Genomic DNA, 18,739 nt, shown 5'->3' with positions numbered 1-18,739 from the left:
GCTGATAATACTGGCTCTCATTGGGTTCATTGGGTCTGAGAAAAACAGAGAGAAATAGGGAGGACAACAGAGATTCAAGAAGATAATAACAGAGAGAGTAACACAAACAGAAATTCGTGCATTCTCCACATGCAGTGGGGAGACATTCTGGAAGAGAGTAAGGACAATAGGTGCTGGCCTTGTCAGCAATGCCTATATCCTGAGAATGAATAAAAAAACTGATCATAAATAGGACAACACAAGTCACAAGTGCTGATTCTCTGACCTGCATTTGCTCTATGCGCAGTTCCCGACAGAGAGTGCAGAATTGGTGAATTTATGCTAGAGAGAGAAAGGGTAAGAGTAATGGAGACACATGGAGAAAATAACAGAGCAAGTGAGAGAAGAAAATAGAGGATAGAGGAGATTAGCAGAGAAATGGAGTGAAAGAGACAAAGAGGTCACAGCTGAAAGAAAAGTAATACAGACACGGGAAAAACTCAGAGCTACTCTTCTATGACTCCTCAAACCTCTTGAAGCTCTGCATACAAAGGGCTGAATTTTATCAGCCCTCTAGGGACAGACAGAGTGGAGTGGGGGCCCATAAAATTGCAAGGGAATGCGAAGGGTGGAGTGCCCGTCGCCTTCCCGACACCATTCAAATTAGTCAAGGGTAGGCTGAGGTTGTCATTCCCGCCCAGAGGTCAATTGAGGCCATTTGGGTAATTAACGGCCACTTAGGGGCCTCATCGCGCCCCCACTGGCATTTTATCAGCAGCGGAGAGTGCCTATGGCATGCAGGGAGTCCACTCAGTAACACCAGGCGGCCTCCGGGTGAGCTGGTTGTGGGGTGGGGGTGTGGTGGCGTGGTGGTGGGAGGGGGGGCCCTCCTGCTTGGGCAATCAGTAGCCCCTGGAGGGCCCCCAGCCGAAAGCGCCATCCCTTGCCAACAGCCTTCCCACCCTCAGCAACCCAACCCCCACCACCACCACCCCTTACTGGGGGCCTGCCTGACTGGCCCTTGCGAGCCCGCCCCCTCTCCAAGGCTCCATGACTGCTCTGGTCCTGGGTTTCCTGCAGTACCAGCAGTGGTCATCACTCCCAGTTGCACTATTGGGACTACTGAGCTGCCAGCCCTCTGATTGGCCGGCAGGCTTTGGAGGTGGGATCACGTCTTTAAAGGGACAGGGATTCTGGTGCCGGACAGTTAATTGTGCGCCATGACTCTTAATGCAGCTGGCGTCTCCAAAATGGCCAAGGCAGGGCTCCCCTCGTCTTTCTGGCCCTGCATTGGGACCCCCGCTAGCTGCATAAAATTCAGCCCTCATGTGTTTCTGAAATGGGCACACAAACCACTATGCTAGTGAAGTATCCCTAATTCTTAAATGTTCAACATCCACCAAGTGCAAAGCTCTAAAAGCAGCACGAGTGAAAGCAGTCCAACCTCAGCCTTGCAGATGTGAAGTACACTTCTGAGAGGATCCAGGCTCTATACCTATCCCAATGGATAAGAGAAAACCTCACTACCTGAGTGAGAAATAACACAATGCCCACCAATCAGTACAGGCTTCATGTCCCAACATTATGCTCTGTGTTCCAAAGCATCTATGAGCAAGTTCACTCGAGACCCATTAGAATTATTAAAAATCTTTTATGAAACATTACCATTTCATATTCCATGGATTCAAATGGGACTCTCTGGAAAGAGATTCAAAGCCACTATCTTTTTTTTTAGAACATTACAGCGCAGTACAGGCCCTTCGGCCCTCGATGTTGCGCCGACCTGTGAAACCATCTGACCTACACTATTCCATTTTCATCCATATGTCTATCCAATGACCACTTAAATGCCCTTAAAGTTGGCAAGTCTACTAATGTTGCAGGCAGGGCATTCCACGCCCCTACTACTCTCTGAGTAAAGAAACTACCTCTGACATCTGTCCTAAATCTATCATCCCTCAACTTAAAGCTATGTCCCCTCGTGTTTGCCATCACCATCCGAGGAAAAAGACTCTCACTATCCACCCTATCTAACCCTCTGATTATCTTATATGTCTCTATTAAGTCACCTCTCCTCCTCCTTCTCTCCAACGAAAACAACCTCAAGTCCCTCAGCCTTTCCTCGTAAAACCTTCCCTCCATACCAGGCAACATCCTAGTAAATCTCCTCTGCACCCTTTCCATAGCTTCCACATCCTTCCTATAATGCGGTGACCAGAACTGCACGCAATACTCCAGGTGCGGTCTCACCAGAGGTTTGTACAGCTGCAGCATGACATCGTGGCTCCGAAACTCGATCCCCCTACTAATAAAAGCTAACACACCATATGCCTTCTTAACAGCCCTATTAACCTGGGTAGCAACCTTCAGGGATTTATGCACCTGGACACCAAGATCTCTCTGTTCATCTACACTACCAAGAATCTTCCCATTAGCCCAGTACTCTGCATTGCTGTTACTCCTTCCAAAGTGAATCACCTCACACTTTTCCGCATTGAACTCCATTTGCCATCTCTCAGCCCAGCTCTGCAGCCTATCTATGTCTCTCTGTACCCTACAACATCCTTCGGCACTATCCACAACTCCACCGACCTTAGTGTCATCCGCAAATTTACTAACCCACCCTTCTACACCCTCTTCCAGGTCATTTATAAAAATGACAAACAGCAGTGGCCCCAAAACAGATCCTTGCGGTACACCACTAGTAACTAAACTCCAGGATGAACATTTGCCATCAACCACCACCCTCTGTCTTCTTTCAGCTAGCCAATTTCTGATCCAAAGCAAATGAAAAAACACTGACGTCAGAAATATGAGTGCATTTATACTTTAACATCGTGAACACACTAGAGGAACTGTAATTGTTCTCCTTAGGGCAAAGAAGATTAAGAGAAGATTTAATAGAGATGATCATTATGAAGAGGGGTTTGGATAGAGTAATTAAGGAGAAACTGTTTCACTGGCATTTGGGTCAGTAACCAGAGGAGACAGATGTCAGGTAATTGGCAAAATAACCAGAGGGGAAATGAGGAGAAAGTTTTTTGTGCAGTTTTTCTGATCTGGAATGCAAGGGTGGTGGGAGCAGATTCAACAGTAACAATCAAATAGGAATTAGGCACATACTTGAAAAGGAAAAATTTGCAGGGCTATGTGGAGAGCAAGGGAGTGAGACTAATTGGAAACCTTTTTCAAAGAGTCATCACGGGGGCCCAATATTCACACGTGTCTTAACAATGGCTGGAATTTTTCGTTGGGCGGGAAGCCCTTCCACCGGCCAAAAGGTTGGTGGCGAGCCCGCCTCAGCCAGGCCTGGGGAGCCTGGCTGGGATTTTTCACTGCCCAAGCCTTTAATTGGTCTTGGGCAGGACTTCCACCACCTTGAGACAGGAAGTCCCACCTAATGGAGGTGCCAGCCAATCAGTGGGCTGGCAGCTCTTAGTCCCAGCAGCACCATCGGGAGCAGTAGCCACTGCTGGGACTACACCCAGCCATCGGAGGAAGAGGAAGGGCAACCTGGGAAAGGAGGTAATTTTTTGGGGCCTCGCTGGAGACATCGTTTGGGCCCCGGCATGGCAAGTGGGGGGTCGGTTGGGGGGGGCGGGGTGAGTGTTGTGTGTTGGGGGCAGTCGGGGCTTCAGGGGCTGGCCCTCTGTGGGCCACTGGGTGCCCAATCAGGAGGACCCCCCACCAGCCCACAAGAAGGCCACCTGGTTTCATCAGGTGGGCTTTTTGAGGCCACAGGGTAAAATACCTGCAGCGACAGGCGGAAGCCTTTAAGTGCCAGTTAATTGGCCACATAAGGGCCTTGATTGGCTTGGGGCGGGTGGGTGAGCCATTTCTCTCCGCCACCGCCCCGCGTAAAATTGCAGTGGGGGCGGGAAGGAGTCAGGAATGCCCCCCCACCCGCTTCTCACTCAATTTTATGCCCCCCCCCCAGCCCCGCCACCAGCCCACTCATTTGGTGGGTGTAAAATTCTGGCCCATGAGTATTTGCAAGCTATTGATCATACTAGGCAAGTGCAATCTTGTCCTCAGCCAATGTTCACACTTCCATTAGATCAGGAGCAGAAACACTGGCCGGGATTTTACTGAGCTCCCGACATCGAGCTCCATGGTGGGGTAGGTGGGGGGGGCGGAAAATTGTTCCGGCAGTGGCCCACCAGGGAGGCGACGCTGTGAGTGCTGGGCCCAATCTTCCCACCGGCAGCGAGGCTCTGTGGCGGCCCCCCCACCGCTGGGCGATAGGACCCGGATTTACATACTTAAAGTAATGAAGTCAATACCTTTAAATAAAATCAACAGCGATCTTACCTTCAGGCCGCGATCTTCCGAGCGGCAGCTGGCACTCATGCACCTTCACTTTACCATCCAGGGAAAGCAGACGCCACTGTGGTGGGGAAGGAGAGAACTTATGATTTTTAGTGCAGTGGTGGAGGGGTGGGGGAGGGAGGGGGAAATGGGGGCTAATGCTAATTACGTGTAGGGGAGGGTGGGAAGGGGAGACCTCTGCGCTTTGATCGGTTTGGCGGTGGCGGGGGAGGGGGGGTGGAGGTCAAGTGTTGAAGGTAAGTGATTTGCTGTGGGGGCAGAGGGCAAATGTTGAATTGAATTGTTATTGTGGGGGGGGGGGGGAAGGGGTGATAGATTTATCGGTGGTACATTGGGCGGAGTGGGGCGGGGTAGCCCTTAAAAATGTAAATAACCCAGCAGGGCCGGTTGCCCTCCACGTGATTTGTGGCGGGGGTGGTGGGGGGGGGGCGGTCTGACCAGCTCACTATCCTGGGCCGCCGCGATGAAGACCGCGGCAGCATGGCAGCACATGGCCTGCACATGCGGGCCGCCGTTCTTTTCACCCACCGCCGCTCCCAGCGGGAGAAGAAGATCCAGCCCAGTGGCTGATTTCCCACATAAAGAAAATGATATGGAGAAGAGCAGAGAATACTAAAAATGCAGGACAGATAATTGAATGTTTCAGCTGGAAGCTCATTCACTCCTACAGGCTGCAGGTTTGAAAACTGGTGCCACCATACCTTTATTTCCTGATTTACTTTATCTCATCTATTACTCTTTATTTCCTGGTGCATCCTGCACTACCACCTGTCACCTAAGTTTCCGAATTTAAAATAAGCACAACCTCAACTGACTGGTAATTTTATTTACCATGAGACACTGCATGCCACCATTATGTCAATTAATCCTGCCGGTTCAACTTTTCTTTCCAAATATTTCATATTCTTTTGTTTGGCAAAGAACGTATTTATTTATCAAGATAAATGCATTAAATATGTCTCCATTTAATTATGTTTTAATCCGTATTTGCAATTCCATATTGTAAGCTACCAGTTTGTACATGTTCATGAAGACATTTGGCCAATATCTCTTTCATCTGGTTACAAACCCAAGATAGAATGATGTAAACTGTGTCCAAAGAACACCACTTGTATATGGCATCATCACAAAAAAACTAATAAACAGCTCTTCATCTCCAAACAAAAGGAAAAGTTTGTCAGTAACTTTTGCATTCATGTCCATTTAATTTGTCTTCCTGCACAGTTTAATTAGTTGGCCTATTTACAAGCTGCACAGCTGTCATAGTGAAGACAGTGGAGGGGTGGCGGGGTGCATGTTGGGTGGGGTTGGGTGTTGGTAGATAATAATTGAGGGAATTATGTTTAAACTTGCAAGTTGTGTTGAAAATAGTACTAATTACAATATTTTAGTTGGTAAGAGTACGTAACGTTAACATGTTAGGGTAGAGTTTCTGGCCACAGTTTCCAATAAGGTGACTCTCTGGCCTTGGTTCTGTTGTTGGGGGCTGGAGTACAGTACCAAGTGAAAAATATCTGCTTCCCCATGAAGAAGGGAAACGAGCGGGAAGGATACCTGCACCGTTTTGCATAAATTAGCGGCATAACAACAGGACGTAACAAGCGTAAATGTAATGAGGAGAAATTCCTCACCAATTTGGCCGAGGCTATTTCTGAGAATACTAAAAGTAGCATTGGACTACCAGTGGTTTGTCAGAGGATCCACTCTTTTATAAGCAGAGATGCATTATGCCACGTAACACCTAGGCCAGAATTTTGAGTATGTGCAGGGGTCTCAGAAAGCAATCCCTGTGTCTGAATGGATAGGATCAGGAGAGGGACATTGGCGGAGATCAGGAAGTGTGACAGCGGATATCAGAGGGGCTGACAGCATGATAGTGGGGTAAGCAATGGTCAGCAGTGGCCCCTGTGGCTTCACATTCAAGTAAGGATATTTTATAATCTTACTTTTGTTGTGGTAGCACCCAGCGGTCCCATGAAAGAGCTGTTAGTCCATACGTAGACCACGTTTCCTGAATGCAGCTGGTGTCAGCACTGTTTGCATCAGAGCAATCCAACATTGCAGAAGGGGCATCAAACAGGAATGAGGCCCCGTATTTGCATTATATATTTGGTTCCGTATCCTGACACCGTATAGAGTCGAGCCAGAGAGGTCCTTAGACTGTATTGTTAAACATTAATCTTTATTGTATAGTAACTATATACACCCCACACTAGCCTGTTTGTCTCCTTTAAAAGCCACGCTGTCACTGTTCTCGAGTCTCTCCCACATGATCTCTTACATCATCACGGTGGGCAGTAAACTTTACATTCTCCCAAGATTAACCCTTTGATACCCTTATACTATATCATCCCCCCAAGTCTTTATCCTGATATATATTTACACACTAAAATAAAAGCAAAATACTATAGATGCTGGAAATCTGAAATAAAAACAGGAAGTGCTGAAAATACTGAGCAGGTCAGGCAGCATCTGTGGAGAGAGATGCAGAGTTAATGCTTCAGGTCTGCGACCTTTCATCAGAACTGGCAAAGTTTAGAAAATAATTAGGTTTTAGGCAAGTGAAGTGGTGGGGTGGAGGTGGGCGGGGTGGAGGTGGGTGGTGGTTGGTGGGGAAGATAACAAAAGGGAAGGTGTGTGATAGGGCAGAGGGCAGAGAGATTAAATGACAAAGCTGTCCTGGGACAAAGGCAAAGAGTTTGTTAATGCTTGTGGTGAAAGACAAAACATTAGTCCAAAGAGTATTAATGGCAGAATAATGAGCAGCTCTGTCAACACGAGAAACAGGCACATGGTTAAAAAAAAACAATATAAAATAATAAAAAATAGAAAAATATTTTTAAAAAGACCAGTCAGGCTCTGAAATTATTGAACTCAATGTTCAGTCCACAAGGCTGTCGAGTGCCTAATCCAAAGATCAGCTGTTGCTCCTCATGTTTGCGTTGATGTTCACTGGAACACTGCAGCAGGCCATGGACTGAAATGTGGGCATGAGAGCAGTGTGGGGTGGGGGTGGGTGGCGGTGGTGGTTGAAATGGCAAGCAACCAGAATCTCGGGGTTATGCTTTCGGACTGAGCGGAGGGGTTCCGCAAAGCGGTCATCCAATCTGCATTTGGTCTCCCCAGTGTAGAGGCGACTGCTTTATGAGCAGCGAATACAGTATACTAAATTGAAGGAAGTACAAGTAAATCGCTGCATCACATGGAAGGAGTGTTTGGGGCTTTGGATGGTGAGGAGAGAGGAGGTAAATGGGCAGGTATTACACCTCCTGCGATTGCTTGGGAAGGTGCAGTGGGAAGGGGCCAAGATGTCGGGGGTAATGGAGGAGTAGACCAGGCTGTCGCGGAGGGATCGAACCCTTCGGAATGCTGACAGGGGAGGGGAAGGGAAAATGTGTTTGGTGGTGGCATCACGCTGGAGGGGGCGGAAATGGTGGAGGATGATCCTTTGGATGTGGAGGCTGGTGGGGTGGAAAGTGAGGACAAGGGGAATCCTGTCGTGGTTCTGGGAGGGAGGGGAAGGGGTGAGGGCAGAAGTGCGGGAAATAGGTCAGACACGGTTGAGGGTCCTGTCAACCACAATGTGGGGGGAATCCTTGGTTGAGAATCCTGCTCTCGCCCCAAACTGGAAAACTTCATCAACTTTGCTTCCAATTTACATCCTTCTCTCACCTTTACATGGTCCATCTCCGATAATTCCCTTCCCTTCTTTGACTTCTCCGTCTTCATCTCTGGGGATAGGCTGTCTACTAATATTCCTAATAAGCCCACCAACGCCCACGGCTGCCTTGACTACACTACCTCACACCTGCCTCCTGTAAGGAATCCATTATATTCTCCCAGTTTCTCCATCTCCGACGCATCTGTTCTGATGATGCAACCTTCCACAACAATGGTTCTGACATGTCTTCCTTTTTCCTCAACCGAGGATTCCCCCCACAGTGGTTGACAAGGCTCTCAATCATATCCAACCTATTTCCTGCACTTCTGCCCTCACCCCTTCCCCTTCCTCCCAGAACTGTGACAGGATTCCCCTTGTCCTCACTTTCCACCCCACCAGCCTTCTCATCCAAAGGATCATCCTCCACCATTTCCACCACCTCCAGCGTGATGCCACCACAAAACACTTTTCCCCTTCCCCTCCCCATCAGCATTCTGAAGGGTTCATTCCCTCTGCGACACCCTAGTCCACTCCTCCTTACCCGCGACGCCTCGTCCCCTTCCCACAGCACCTTCCCATGCAATCGCAGGAGGTGTAATACCTGCCTTTTACCTCCTCTCTCCTCACCATCCAAAGCCCCAAACATTCCTTCAGGTGAAGCAGTGATTTACTACTGCTTCCTTCAATTTAGGATACTGTATTCGCTACTCACAATGCAGTCGCCTCTACATTGGGGAGACCAAATGCAGATTGGATAACCGCTTTGTGGAACACCTCAGCTCAGTCCGAAAGCATGACCCCCTAGCTTCTGTTTGCTTGCCATTTCAACATATCCTCTGTTCTCATGCCCATATTTCTGTCCTTGGCCTGCTGCAGTGTTCCAGTGAACATCAACGCAAGCTCGAGGAGCAGCATCTGATCTTTGGATTAGGCACTCGACAGCCTTGCGGACTGAACATTGAGTTCAATAATTTCAGAGCATGGCTGGCTTTTTAAAAATATTTTTCTATTTTTTTATGATTTTCTTTTATTTTTTAACCATATGCCTGTTTCTCGTGTAGACAGAGCTGCTCATTACTCTGCCATTAACACTCTCTCTGGACTAGTGCATTGTCTTTCACCACAAGCATTAACACTCTCTTTGCCTTTGTCCCATGACAGCTTTGTTATTTAATCTCTCCTACCCTCTGCCCTATCACACACCTTTCCTTTTGTTCTCTTCCTCACCATCTCCCCCACCACCCCACCCCCTAAACTTGCTTAAAACCTAATTCTTTTGTAACCTTTGCCAGTTCTGATGAAAGGTCACAGGCCTGAAATGTTAACTCTGCTTCTCTCTCCACAGGTGCTGCCTTACCTGCTCAGTATTTCCAGCACTTTCTATTTTTATATGTTTACATACATTCACTATTTTTATTTACATGCTGCCCCATCTCCCCCCAAGTTTCTGGCTTCATAGATTCAACCTATCAGGTGGCTTCACATCTCTCCCTGAACTTCTTCTTGTCAGATGTGGAAGATTGGTAGTCTTTCTCTGATCCCTTGTTTCTTGACTTGGACTTCGTTGAGGTTTGTAGCATTCGGGTTTTTTGAATTTTTGGTTCATCATCTGAGTCATCTAAATGTATGACCAATTGACATCTGTGATGTAAAGGAATACGATTCCTTCTATTTCTCCATATAGAACCTTTTTGAGTTTGTGCTAGATACGATTGCTGTTGATTCTCATCTTTCTGGAGAATTACCCCTTCTCTATTTTAATCTCGTACCCATACCTTTTGCCCTTCTGACAACCTTAGTAGGTTTCTTGTACTGCATCTTCTTTTATAATTATGGGTCTATTTGTTTTGATATGACTTTTCTTTGTCTTGTACTTTTCAATAATCCTTGCTTTGCAAACTTGAAAGTAATTTCTTGGGTAGAGTTGGAAGTTGTGTTCGAAGTTTTCTTCCCATTAAGAGTTCTGGTGGCACTATAATAATGGAGTAGTTCTGTATGTCAGTAGTGCTAATTGGAAATCTTTATTTTTCATCAACATAGTTTTAATGGTTCTGATGGCTCGCTCAGCTTCACCATTTGATTGTGGTTACTTAGGAGAGCTTGTTTGGTTAACAAAATCATGAGAGGTATAGACAGGGTGGATAGCAAGAGGCTTTTTCCCAGAGTGGGGGTTTCAATTACTAGAGGACACGAGTTCAAAGTGAAAGGGGAAAGGTTTAGGGGGGATATGCGTGGAAAGTTCTTTACGCAGAGGGTGGTGGGCAGCTGGAACGCATTGCCAGCGGAGGTGGTAGATGCGGGCACGATGGAGTCTTTTAAGATGTATCTAGACAGATACATGAATGGGCAGGAAGAAAAGAGATACAGAACCTTAGAAAATAGGCGACATGTTTAGAGAGAGGATCTGGATCGGCGCAGGCTTGGAGGGCCGAAGGGCCTGTTCCTGTGCTGTAATTATCTTTGTTCTTTGTTCTTTGTTCTTTGCAAAGTGTGTGAAGTAATCGTTTTCAAATCTGATCAGGTATACCATGGCCGGGATTTAACCTTGGGTGGACAGGAGCCGGCCACCAACTGAAAAGTCAGTGGCGAACCCGCTTCCGCCTCGCCTGGGATCCGACCCGTATTTTGTGGGTCGCCGGGCTTTAATTGGAGTGAGGCAGGACTTCCACCCGCTTGTGGTAGGAAGTCCCGCCTAATAGAGCTGACGACCAATCAGCGGGCTGCAGGCTAACTGCGCCAGCAGCACCAGCGGGAGCAGTGGCCACTGCTGGGACTACAGCCCAGCTTGAAGAAGATGATGTCGGGGAGCCTGGAACAAAGGTAAGTTTTGGTTGCCTCGCTGAGGGTGATGAGCCGGGCCCCGAAGAGGCAAGCGTGGTCAGTTGGGGGGACATGTTGGGTGTTCGGAGTGGTTGGGGCAGTGGGGAGGCCCTCCATCGGGCACAGGGGGCCTGACCATGAGGGCCCCCCTCACCCCGGGCTTTTGTCAGGTGGCTTCTCTCGGTCCTTGGCTACCTGACTAGCCATGGGTAAAATCCCTGTGGAGGCGGGCAAAGGCCCTTAAATGGCCTTTAATCGGCCTGGGGCAGGCGGGCCGTTTTCCGCCAACGCCCTGTGTAAAGTAGTGGCGGAGGCGGGTGCAAGTCAGGAAGGACTCCCGGAGCCTCCCGCTCCATTTTATGCCACCCACCCACCGCACACCACCACCCCCCCCCCCCACCCCCCCTACACACCTCGCCACCTTCCCGCTCTTTGTGGGGGGGGGGGGGGGGGGGGGGCTTAAAATTCAGCCCCATGTGTTTCGAAAACTTCTTGTAAAACTCTGATGACTGCTTCAGTTGTTGTTGTATACATCCATTTAACTTCAATCCATCTTGAGAAGTAATCAACCCTAATTAAATAGAATCCTCCCTCAAAGAGGAATAACTCCATCACCTCTTGTTCAGCCGTCTGGTGAAGAAACGGAACAGTTACAGGAGGGTTCCTGTACCAAGGTCTTTTCTCACCTCGCAGGATTGGTCTGTTATTGCTGCGCAAATTGAAGTAGGAATAGCAAGCGTTTAAGACTTGGTTGAATTTGGCTGATGTTTCGCCAATACGTTGTCTTGCTATTATATCGTTAGCTACAGCACCAATTAAATATAATAATGTATTCACTTGCACTGTTTCAGACTTGCTGTCCAATTTCGATGCAAATCTGTATCTGAGGAGTCTTTTCCTCCTAGTACCCAGTTTTGAGTCTGATTGGATCCCTCATGACTTTTGAAATTCTCTGGCACTCCCAAATTTTGATCAATTTTAAAAAATTTTATAGAGTTTCCCTTTAAGGAACACTTTTTTTCTGGCAAGCTTGCTTTGATGGAGTGTCGTAGTGTAACAGGTGCTTGACAGTGTTTCCTCTTTGTTTTTTCATAGGCTTCTGGTAAGGACTTCCCTTTTCTTTCAGCGGTTCACTGAAATGTTTACACAGCTGCCTATTGGAATTGACAGAGCTATTTGATAAACAGTTCAAGGGTTTTCCTCTGCTTTTTTTTAAGCTAGAGTTTATTTATTTTGTTCAAGCTAGACTGCTTTAATGATTTTTTTTTCTCTTCAGCTTAGCTGAGTTAATGGAGACTCTGCTGTGTTCAGGGGTTTCCCATGTTTCTTTTTCACTATTAGAATTTTCTTTTCAGTTTGCGCGTTTTTCAGGGTTTTCCCGCTCTCCGCCCTCGCGTTCAGCCCAAGTGACGGATTGGGTTTTCTCCTTTTTTCTCTCTCTCGCTCACATGGAGCCTTAGAAAATCTTCAAAGGCTTTTTTTAAAACTGGGATTTCTTGATCGTCAGCACAATGACTCACCCAATCGTTTGCTTTTCAGCCACGCTTCCATTCTATGAAGCTTTTCTCTGCCTTCTATGGTATGTAGTTTGTTTTTTTCTGTTCAGCGACTTGTTTTAAAGTTTCTTCTCTTCTGGCTGAAGGATGATTGTTGTTTCAAATTTTCTCTTGTGTATAGGACTTCGATCCCAGTGCTCTTCACCATGTTATATATTTGGTTCTTTATGCTGTCACCGTATAGAGTTTAGTCAGAGAGGTTCTTAAACTGTATTTTTTAAACATTATCTTTATAGTATAGTAACTATATAACTCCACACTAGTCTGTGTGTCTCCTTCAAAAGCCATTTTGTAACTGTTCAAGTCTCTCCTACATGATGGCCTGAATTTTATTGGGGCACCGCACTCTGCGGCGGCGTCCTTTGAACACAGCGGCATTCCCGCATTCAGCGGCCGCCGAGACCCCACAATATTACGCGCTGGGGCTCATTTAAATAGAGGGGGTGGAGCGCCCACCCCCAATGAAGTAGAGGGGGCAGCCGCCGCACCCCCGGCAATGGTGTCTGGAGCCATCATGCAGGCACTAGCGCCATTTTTAAAGGGCTTTAAGCCCTTACAATTAATTTTAATTTTTAAAGGGAAATTAGGAATTTTTATTAAATATAAAATTAAGTGATGGAGTGCCTTCCCAAACCCCCCCCCCCCCCCCCACAATGGTCATTTCATTGCCCGAAATGACCAACAATTGATTTTTCATATACCTGGACCTCCCCCCCAACCTTCAATCTTTTGCCCTTCAACCTCTTCACACCATTCCCACATCCAATCAAAATTGTTTTCCATGCTCCTCCACCCCTCCCCCACTGAAAATTTTAGTCCAATCGCCTCCCTACCAGGTTCTCACCTCAGAACTCCATGCGGAGTTCTGAAGGCACATGACAGCCGAACGGAGGGGGCGTGGGACGGCAGGTAAGTTAATTTGAATATCATTAATGTCAATTTACATATGGAGATGAAGGGCCCACCGCCAGGCAGTAGGGGCGCCGTACCAAGATCCCCCCGCCGCCGATAATCCGCGGCGTGCCCTTCGTGACATCGCAGGTCGAGGCGGGCCTCTCCCCGCAGAATTTTAACAACCCCGGCACCAGGACCCGCAGTGTCGCTGGGCTGGTAAAATTCAGCCCGATCTCTTACCTCATCATGGTGGCCGGTAATCTTTACATTCTCTGAAGATTAACCCTTTGAAACCATTATACTACAATAATCATGCACTAAGGACCTAACAGCTGTTTGAGGTATGACCTGTATTTTTCCATGTACCAGTATGGCACGCAGTACATTTTCAGTTTGTAATGACCAAGCAATTCCTGCCTGCTGTATTGCAGAGGCTTAAGGCGCCATTTGGCACCCAAAAGATGGGCGATTGAATTTCTAGGCCTTGAAGTATTATTTGGTTATTACAGTCGACTTGCAAGTAATAGCACATTCTTTTAAGACCTCAAAGTCCAACTAGTATAAATAGGCACAAACTATGGTCAATAATAGGACAATTGATTTTTGGTACATCTTGAGGTCATTTAGAGGATATTTTCTATTGCTGGCTTAAGTGATATCTGATTATGCTCCTGTGAATCACCTTGAGATATTTCACGATGTTCAAGGCATTGTAAAAATGCAAGTTGTTGTTAATTGACAGCTGCTCTTAAGTCCTCAGCTCTCCAGGGCCAGGTAAAACCAATAAAAAATGATTTGGCTTTTTTTTCCACTTGAACACAGCAAGGCACAGCAAAGGCTCTCTTGCAAAACTAGAGGTCACCAATCTAAGATAGTTACCAAGAAATCAAATAGGGAATTCAGAAGTAAACTCATTACCCAGAGAATCATAGAGTCATTATGGCACAGAAGGAGGTGATTCAGACCATCGACTCCATGCCGGCTCTCTCCAGAGCAATCCAGTTAGTGCCAGTCCCTTGCTCGAACACCATAGCCCTGCAAGTTTATTTCCCTCAAGTGCCCATCCGTTTTCCTTTTGATATCATCATCTCTGCTCCCACCACCCTCAAAAGCAGTGAGTTCCAGGTCATTGCCACTCATTGCGTAAAAATGTTCTTGCTCACATTCCCCCCTGCATCTCTTGCCCAAAACCTTAAATTTATGTCCCCTCATCCTTGTATGAGTAACTAATGGGAACAGCTTTTCCTTGTCTACCTTGGCTAAATCTGTCATAATCTTGTACACCTAGATCAAATCTCCCCTCAATCTCCTTTACTCCAAGGAGAACAACACCAGCTTCTCCAAACTAACCTTCTCGCTGAAAGCCCCCAGCCCTGGAACCATTGTGGTAAATCTCCTCAGAACCCTTTCAAGGACACTCACATCCTTCCTAAAGTGTGGTTACCAAAATTGGATGCAACACTCTAATTGTGGCCGAACCAGAGTTTTATAAAGGTTCGGCATAACTTCCCTGCTATTGTACTCAATGGGCTGAATTTTAGTAGCGTGCTACAAATTGCGGCAGTGCAATTTGAGGTCAGTGGCCCACCCGCGCAGACTGGCTGCCACAGAGCTCCCATGATATTTCGCGTGGGAGCTCATTTAAATGGAGGATGCGGAACGGCTGCCCCCGATGACGTAGAGGGAGCCACTGCTCTGTCCCCGGCAATGGTCAAAAGTCTAAATTAGATTAATCAAGCATGATCTGCTCTTACAAATCTGTGCTGTTTCTCCTTAATTAATTCAAACCTCTCCAAGTACCTGTTGATTTTTTTCCCTTATTAATTTTTCTAAAACCTTACCCACCACAGATGTTAAACTGTGGTTACCAGAAATGTCCTTACAACCTTTCTTGAATAAGAGTGTCACATTTGACACACTCCAATCCTTTGGCATCTCCCCCTTATCTAGGGAAGATTGGAAGATTATGACTCCCACTTCCTTTAGCAACCTGGGATGCAAGCCATTCAGACCAGGCAACTTATCCTTTCCAATACATCCAGCCTATCAATTTTCACCCCATCCATTACCTCTACCATATCTGTTTCTACCGATATTTTGTCAGCAGCCTCTTACTTAGTAGACAACGATACAAAGTACTCATTAATTAATCTAGACTTACCCTGCACCTCTGAGTATATATCACATTCTTTGTCCCTGATAGGACCCATATTGTCGTTTTCTGCCAGCTTACTATTTACATGCCGTTAGAAGATTTTTGTGTTCCCTTTTATGTTAATTGACATTCCATTCTCATATTCTCTTTACCAGCCCTATTTTCCTCTTGTTCCGACCTGGTGAGGAAGGTGGTCACCTGATCTTACCGTAACAGGGTTTAATTTTAAACACACTGTTTTTAGCTCCTTTTTGGTGAATCCTTGTTCTCCGCTTTCCAATTATAAGGCAAAGAAACCAGCACAAATAGGTTGTCTTAGGTTTAAAGAAAAGAAGGTTGAAATTTATTAAACTTAAACTCTAATTTGGTTGACACCTATGGATACACGACACGCCCACATCAGCATGCATATGCGATACTCACATGCAAATAGAGACAGAAAAGAGTAGAAGAAAAATAAAGTGGAAAAATTTGAGGCAATATCTGAAGAGTTTGTCTTATGGTTCTTTGAGATCACTGTAGAGTTCTTGATTGTAGGTAGAACTTGCATTCCGTTGGGGCCCAGTATTCTTCTTAAACCTTGTTCGCTGTAGGAGATTTTCTCCCTTGGGGTTCATGTATCTTAGGTGGATTCAGAGGCTTGTGAGAAAGAGATGGGAGCAGACAGGAGAGATCTTCTCAGTCCAGGAGCAAACAGTCTTACTAAGTTCAAACTCTGGGGCTAGTTCAAAAGAGCCTGGAGACCAGCTGATCTAACCAGTCCTGGATTGTATCACCTTAGCAGTCTCTGCAATGCTCCTCTTGCACACAGTACCTGGTGATCAAGGTCCATTGTGGGTTGAATGAATAAGGGAATGGTCCTTTGTCCTTCCAAGCACTTTCTGTTAATATGCAAATGTATTTTTCCAGCCACAGCTGATCTGTTTAACAAGTCATTTTCTCGCACCAGTAACAGCTTAAAATCAATGTTCATGACAAAATTAATATGCCTTATTCTTGTCAGGTAGGAGCCGAGCATGACACTCTTCACTTCCCCTCTCAACTTATTGTATTTGGCCTGGTTTTTTCTTGCAGAATTCACCTGTCATGCATCATACACCCTCTTTTTTCTTTTGTTTCTTCATATTCTCTATCTCACTTGTCATTCAACGAGCCCTGGCTTTGGTCCACCAGTCTTGTGGGAATGCACCTAGCCTGTATCTGAAACATCTCCTCCTTGAAGATCACCAATTGTTCCATAACAGTTTTTCCTGTCACGATATGGTTCCATTTGAGGAGAGAGAAGCAAAGATAATGTTTCAGGTCTGTGAACTTTCATCAATAGTGCTGAATATTTCCAATAGTTTTTGTTTTGTTTTATGGTTCCATTTGACCTTGGCTAGATCCTTTCTCATACCCTTGGAGTTAGCCCTCTTCCAATTTAGAAGTTCTAATTTAGATTGTTTCTTGCTCTTCTGCATTGCTAACCTGAACCCTATGATATGATGATCACTCTTACCTAATTTTTCCCCCACAGTTATGTAGTCCACTTGGCCCACCTCATTCCTCAGCACCAGATCCAGCAATGCCTGCTTCCTAGTTGGACCAAGAGCATACTTATCAAGGAAGTTCCCTGAACAGATTTCAGAAATCACTCCTGCTCCTTTCCCTTTAGTCTAACATTATCCCAATCGATATCTGGGTAATTAAAGTCCCCAATACCACCACTCTATAGTCCTTGCATATCTCTGAGATTTCCCTGCAGATTTGCGCCTGTCTCTCTCTCTCACTATTTGGATGCTTATAAAATACCTAATCAGTACTGCCACTCCACCTCCCTTTCTTTCCTTCCCTACCTTTCCTGAACACTTTGTATCCTCGAATATTAAGTGCCCAGTCCTCACCATTTTTAAGTCAAGTTTCCATTATTGCTACTACATCATATTCCCATACTTCTATTTGTGCTTCTAGCTCACCAACCTACACCTTGTGCATTCACATACATGCATTCTAAACCTGTCTTTGTATTCATTGTATTCCTTCCTAGTCTGTTCCTATCTAATATGCTAATTTAGTTTAAACCCTCCACAACCACAATAGTGAACCTCCCCATGAGGCCATTGGTTCCAGTCCTATTGAGGTGCTACCCGTCCCTTTTGAATAGGAGCCTCCTGCCCCAGAACTGATGCCAATGCCCCAAGAATCTGAAGCCCTCTCTGCTGCAGCATGACTCAAGCCATGCATTGAACCTTCCTATCTTCCGATTTCTACTCTTGCTAGCATGTGGCACTGGGAGTAATCCGGAGATTACTACCTTCGAGGTCCTACTTCTTAACTTCCTCCCTTGCTCCTGAAAATCTGACCCTAGAACCTCAATTCCTGCTCTCTCTATGTTGTTGGGACCGACGTGTACCACAGCTTCTAGCTCACTCCCTTCTCCCTGCAAAATATTCTGCACCCTCTCCATGATATCCTTTACTCTAGCACCAGGAAGGCGACGCACCATGAGGGACTCATGATGACATTTACAGAAATGCCTGCCTCTCCCCCTTACTATGGAATCTCCTATAATGACTGCATTTCCACTCTTTTCTGTTCCCTGTTGTGCAGTCCCTTGCCCATTGGTGCCATGGTCTGAACTGCACTCCTCCAAGGTCGTCACTCCCAGCAGTCTCCAATGCTGAGTACTGGTTTGAGAGAGGCACACACCCCAAAGACTCCTGCACTTCCTGCATCTTCCTACTCTTTGGATGGCCACCCACCTACTATCCTGAACTCTTACTGCCTGTGGGGTGATCACCTCCTGAAATGTATGCCCCAGAAAACACTCATCCTCTCTGATGTTCCACAGTAATTTCAGCTGCCCCTGAAGCTCAGAAATCTTGAGCTTGAGCTCACATAGCTGGAGACACTTCCTACACACATGGTCCTGCAAGACACATGAAGTGTCCTGAAGATCCCACATGGTGCAGGGATTGCAAGCAACAGGTCGCAGCTGCCCAGACATGACCTAAAAAAATGCATTCCCTCTTTTACAATCTAGTTATTACCTTTGTATAAACTATTAATTTTAATTATTGCCTCTAGACCAATTCTGTGCTAATGCTCTTCTTATTAATTCACTTACTGTTATACTTTGACCAGTATTTGAAAATACTTTAGGCCCAAATTTTATGAGCCCTGCAAGACAGGATGGGAGGTGGGGTGTCCTATAAAATAGGGACGGAAGGCGGCGGATGGAGTGCCCGTTGTCCTCCCATCACTATGCAATTTTGTCAGGGTGGGAAAGGCCAAAGACAGCCTTTCCATCCAGAGGCCAATGGAAGCCCTTAAGTGGTCAATTAATGGCTACTTAAGGGCCTTTTC

The sequence above is a fragment of the Heterodontus francisci genome, chromosome 8 (genome assembly GCF_036365525.1).
Source record: "Heterodontus francisci isolate sHetFra1 chromosome 8, sHetFra1.hap1, whole genome shotgun sequence".
NCBI classification, from domain to species: domain Eukaryota; kingdom Metazoa; phylum Chordata; class Chondrichthyes; order Heterodontiformes; family Heterodontidae; genus Heterodontus; species Heterodontus francisci.
The sequence above is the reverse complement of the archived record's forward strand: the minus strand, read 5'-3'. Positions refer to the sequence as shown.